Genomic DNA, 6,034 nt, shown 5'->3' on the forward strand with positions numbered 1-6,034 from the left:
GAATTGGTTTGAGTAGCCTGAACCGCTTGGGTTAGGTGGAAAAACCAGAACATTCACTTAAGTTGTTTTAAATTGCACATGCTGAAATTGTGTGGTGAAGATTTAATATTTCATGACTCCTATCAATCTAGCCGTTCACTGCTTGGAGCAGTGCCATGTAGACACTGCTCCCAAGCAAAATCCTGAAATTGTATACATCCCTAGAAAACATAAAATTTCAATAAGGAAGTTGTCCAACGTAATTGCCAAGAGGGTCATAGCTACAAACCACAAAGTGGCCACCAACTTTTGCACAACCAACGTGGGCACAACCCAATTGTTGGGTGCTCTTCCAAACAATCTGAGTGTAATGGCCGCACATCTTGCCATTGACACATCTGTTCGTAGCGTGGTCATAGTTTCGTTTCTCATCTACCCATGCCTTCACGGCAGCTGCAGCAGTCTCCAAGCCACCACCGGCAGCCCAGTAAATGTTCTCCCCGTATGGTCCTTGAGAGTGTACGAGTTGGCAATCTACGGATCTCTGGTAAGCATATCTCTGTGCATATTCGGCCAAAGTCTCATTCCATTTCAAAAGGTCTAAACCCATTGACATACGTACTGCATTGTGCTTTTCCAACAATTTCTTCGCGAAGGTTTTCTTCTGTACTACAGGATGAATACTATGACCTTTGAAGGGGTGCACTACTTTATGAAAACGGGCCTCGACAACCCAGGATGTCATCAGACCAGCAGCTAGCAGGAATAGTTGGGTAAACAAAAGAGTCCTGGAAGCCATGTTCTTCGCTAGCTCCTTTTCGCACTTTCTTTCTGGTGGGTTTTCTTACAATCTCAAAAGACTTCAACCTCGTTATATAGTCACTGAGAGCTGTGTTGTCTTTCAACCAACTTCCTCTCTAAATTTAAAGCTATCTTGTATCAGGTGTGGATTCATACATGCTAACTTGTAATGTTTATCTTGTACTTCTATTAACCGTGTCAATTCACCTAAAATTGAAAAGTTGTTACAATTTCCTTCTTTGAAAAATTCATTAATACAAAATAAGTGAAATTGCTTGGGTGTCATGCATTAAATGTGCCACATCGTGCTGTGTACGGTGGAGAGAAAAACTAGGGTCGATGTTTCGATCTCAACGTTTCCTATTGCAAAAGTTGGTTTAAACCACTTATGTGAAACAAGTGGTCCAAATCAAAATCTTGACAATCATTTCGATCTCCACTGTACACAGCACCTTGCATATTTAATGCGTAGCACCCAAGTTGGACTACAAAATAAGGCATAGTAATTTCATATCTCTATATAATTGACTGGTATAAGCTATCATTTCCATTGCAAACCACACCAACAACCAATTAACCAAAAGCCCAGACACCTACTCTTTTCTATGTAGAGAAAACCACTATCTGGCGTACTCCTTAAATTCATTGCTTGGAACAAGTCATCCATGATGCCTCGAGCTTTTAATGTTGGAAAATGTAAAATCTGGATTATTTTGTTTTTAATAGTGGTTCTTCTCATGGTGCATTTAGAGTGACAACATATATGTACCATCAATACATTCCTTGATAGTTATCTCGCCCATATGTTTATTTTAAATGGTATATGGTTGTTTCTCATAAACGAGTTCAACAAGATTGGTTGTGCAGCCTTGTCAAAGCCTCAAAACGACTCAAGGTATTCGTGTCTGACTGACAATGGGTTCTCTCCTGCTTTGGTGTATTGAGGATTTTCGAAGCCTTTTTGAAAGAAGACAGTAGACTCGAGGAGTCCTTTAATGGTGGACTTGAACCAATTACACTGCTGAAACTACACTATAGGCTATAGACTTAAAGATAGAAGAAAATTTATAATTGTTTGATTGGATTTATGGTGTATTCAATTAAAAATGAGATGACTATTTATAGATCACCCAAACTAATTACCTGTAGGAAACTGCTTGCAACTACCATATAGATAAGAATCCAAGGATTTGAGACGAGAAACTGTCAACTACCGTTTTTAACTGTTGCTTCCTTATCCTGCTTCAATCTGCTGTGCGATGTCACCATGCTTGGGCTAACTCTGAACTAGTTCTCATTCCTTAGTATTTTATTTAATTAAGTTCTTTTTTTTACCCAAAAAAAGTTTTAATTAATTAAGTTCTTTTGTGAACCAGTGGATCGATTTTTCAAAATCCAACAACAGTAATATTGAATTGTTTCATATAAAATAATTCAGTTTTTTACACGTGGGTCCTCTTAGTTGAGGAAAACTAATGTTGGGTCCCTTAGTGCAATATATTATATCTGACTCCCAACAAGAATAAAACTGTCTCTTTCCACTAAGTGTTCTCAACTTTTAAACTAGGAAATATCAATACACTCTTCATTACATATCACCAGCAATTTGAAATAGCAGATCAAGGAAAAACACAGAATAATAAAGAGACCACCGATCCTAATTCTAATGACACGGGAATAACAAAGATACTATAATCAAAAACCATAGAAAGAGATTGTGAAGGAGAGGAGATGGAGACCTTAGGATTTGATTCGATATTGGTTGAGAAACCCACTTTTGATTTTGAAGATACAAAGTACCCTCTATTGTATGTGAGTTGGTGACAAAAAGAACCTTCGATCTCTGCGAGTTGGAGAAGATTGACCAAGTTCTGGTACTCTATTTGTTTTCCACGTGCCTTGGAGAAGAGGAAGCCACCAGATAATTGTTCCGATAAAAAGCATGGATTTCATATAATCAAAATAATACGAAATGTCACTAGATCTCCCCCCCCCCCCCCTAGAAAATTCTCAAAGTATCGTACAAAAATTTTAGCAAACTTATAAAAAAAATAAAACATGAAAAAGAATTTAGAAAGGAAAATTACTTGAAAGAAAATTTGAGGGAAGATCTTAAAATATCTACCACCATTTATATGATCGTAGGTAGAATTCTCTCCCTTATCTATTTTGTAGATCTAAGAAAAAAGGAAAGGAAGATTCTAAAATTGATTTGAATATATATAAGTAAAATTAAAAACTACAACACACTTATTAGCAAAATTAGAAAATAAAACATGGAAAGTAATTTTAAAAATGAAAAATCACCCAAAAGACAATTCGACAAATTGATATGATCGTGTCCGTTTCTCTTCTCCTTCTTCATCTCCTTAATACAACTGATTTTCTTGATGTAGTCTATTATGCACCCCTATGGCGTGGTTTTCTCCACCCTTTGTGCGATGGATGTTTGTTTTCCTCTCCTCCAACCCACTATCCTCCCAACCTCACCTCTTCCTTTCTACTCCTTCCCTTATCACTCGTTTCACACTTCTCTATAACTCTTCCAATCGTTTTTTCACCTACTAATATTTTTTTAATTTATTTTGAGTCTTAGTCTCCTAAAGCTCTCACCAAATCCAACATAGGGCCCTTTTACTTTAAATTTGTTTCAGATATGGGTTGATTGGATGGTGTTTTATTTTCTTTTCATGGTGGGTTGTTTCCAATGATCGGCTAGTGGGTGGTTTATGATTTTTGGCAAGGTGAACGAAGAAGATAAGTGAAAGGGAAACTCTTCAACCACCTAAGGTTTTGGTTATGGTTGAAAAAGCAATATGTATTGTATGAGAAACAAGGGTATATTAGTAAATTTATCTCTTTTAATTTTACATAGGGATATTTTGATCATTTAACCAGTGAAATTAACTAAGCTTAACAGTGTTTGTTTTTCTTGCGATCCAAATGCAATTTTGAACACATTAGGTAGGTAACATGAATTTAGTTCCAAAGTAAGTGATTCAAAGGTAAACTACTTTTTTTATTTTTTATGTTTCTTTTATTTATTTATTTATTTATTATTTTATTTTATTTTTTTTGTGGAATTGGTAGTTTTTTATAATAGGTTATTACTATACCATAAGAAGACTGAATCCGTGACCTCTTCAATAAAAGGTGCTGCTATCAATGACAGAGCTCGTGGTCTTACTGCTATCAAACGTAAATTTTTCTTTTCAAAACAGTGAAGAAGATCAAATGGAAATGTTAAAGGTTTAATCAAAAGGCTAAAAAGGGCTAGCGGCAAATTAGACCAATAAGCACCGTTCTTCAATTGTTTTCATCCCTACAAGACATAAAATTTCAATAAGGAAGTTGTCCAACGTAATTGCCAGGAGGGTCATAGCTACAAACCACAAAGTGACCACCAGCTTTTGCACAACCCAATTATTGGGTGCTCTTCCAAACAACCTGAGTGTAATGGCCACACATCTTGCCATTGACACATCTGTTCGTAGCGTGGTTATAGTTACGTTTCTCATAGATGCGTCCAAAATCTGCTCAGCCCTTAGATCACTGGAGAATGACCTGCAAAATAATTGTCAGATGTGGCCCAACCGTAGGGGTCGGAAGTCCACCTCCGATGGCTAAGTCAGTTAATGAACTGATCACAAAGGCTCTGGCTAATTGCAAAGCTAAAGTATGAATACGAATATTTGGAATACGATTCAGTTACCTTCTTCGTACGTAGGTTCTGACTTATATAGAGTTTATCTTTTAATCCTGTCCGTTGAACTCGTTCAAGCCTTCTTCTGGTGACTGTCAGATCTTGACGGTTATACTCGTTAGTGGGGTGATGGGTAACTCCCCTTGATCACATGATCTTGATGCTACGGGCTTGGCAAGTTATCGGGTTGGCACAATCGTCTGCTCCTGAGAGTGGTGATAACCGTCTCTTTGACGGGTTATCCATTCCGAGAATCTCGGACTCGTGCTTGCCTGTTGATCGTGTAAGGTTTCTTCCTCAGCACACTATCTTCGAACCCAGTTCGCCCGAACCTAAATTGGTCGATTCGCCCCCGATCGGGGTTGAGGGTTGAATCAAGGACGGACCCGGTTCAACAATATTTTTCCAGTATCACGAGCCCCCCAGGCCAAGCGTTCGGCAACGCCGAGGGCTTGGTTTGATTTAAACTGAATATGAATACCGAACAAGGAATCCGAACGACTGCTTGTTCTCTTGAGCGTCAAGTCGCATTTAATGCTATTGCGTCATCATTTTCCTCGAGTTACTCAAACGTCTTCAGCTTTCATGCAGGAGTCGCCACGTGTCTGTCATAGCCGAAACCATCATTGTTTTTAACTCAAAACGACGGTTCCTCAAAACGTCAACTTCGATTTGATTCATTTACGCCTTTTCGAATCGTCTCCCAATCACGTCGTTGATCTGAACTGATCCTGATCGTACACGTACTCATTGGCTGGCTTATTTAAAAACCGCTTGTTGCTTTTTCAAATTTCATTCTCGTCTGCAACTCGAAAACTCATTGTCGTCTTCTCTGTGCCCTAACTACCTTCCTGCTTCCAAGCTTTTTACTCTGGTGAACAAGTAAGTTTAGTAACTTTCTTGCCTTCTTTGCTTACTTTTGCATTCGTTTTCTTTCTGATTTAAAAGTCACAACCAGACTTTCCTTGCAATGGGAAGTGGTAAAACCTCTGACGAGCGCTCCCCTGAACTTTACGCCAGTCAGGGCGATTCTAGTGACGAGGCCACTATCTCTATCTCCATCAAACAATCAGATAATGAAGAACATAAATTAACTGAGGTTTGGTGTGAGTTTGAAGAAGTGAGCCAACAGAAAGAGATTGAGGTTCCAACCCTACCTCTCTATTCCAAACCATCTAAAACCTTGAAAGCGGCCGCTAAGGCCCCTCGGCAATCCAACAAACCCAAGGAAGACCCAAGTTCCATGGTTTTTGAATATACCGACGCTGAATTGACTTCGGCAACCGAACACTTTGATTTTCCTCCTAACTATTTTCTTTGACTTCCCAATTCTGACAAGAGGGCCAATTTGAATCTTCCCGATGAATTTTCATTGTATCTGGACACTCGGGAAAGTGGAGTCCGGTTTCCCTTTTTCAATCCTTTGTTTTCTACCATTTTGAACCATTAGGAGATTTGTCCCGGAATGCTTCTCCCCAATAGCTGGCGTCATATCGTCAACTTTCTTGGTTTATGCTTTGAACTTTGCATTGAACATTCTCTTGCTCTTTT

The 6,034-nt window shown here is 38.6% G+C and overlaps 1 pseudogene; it reads right to left on the reverse strand.

Annotated features, from left to right (window-relative positions):
• Nucleotides 1-217: 217 nt before the first annotated feature.
• On the reverse strand, nucleotides 218-778 carry LOC149011391 (pathogenesis-related protein PRB1-3 pseudogene; annotated as a pseudogene).
• Nucleotides 779-6,034: the final 5,256 nt, after the last annotated feature.

Source organism: Hakea prostrata, chromosome 7 (genome assembly GCF_041222555.1).
Source record: "Hakea prostrata isolate BN-2017 chromosome 7, UWA_Hpros_2, whole genome shotgun sequence".
In the NCBI taxonomy this organism is placed as follows: domain Eukaryota; kingdom Viridiplantae; phylum Streptophyta; class Magnoliopsida; order Proteales; family Proteaceae; genus Hakea; species Hakea prostrata.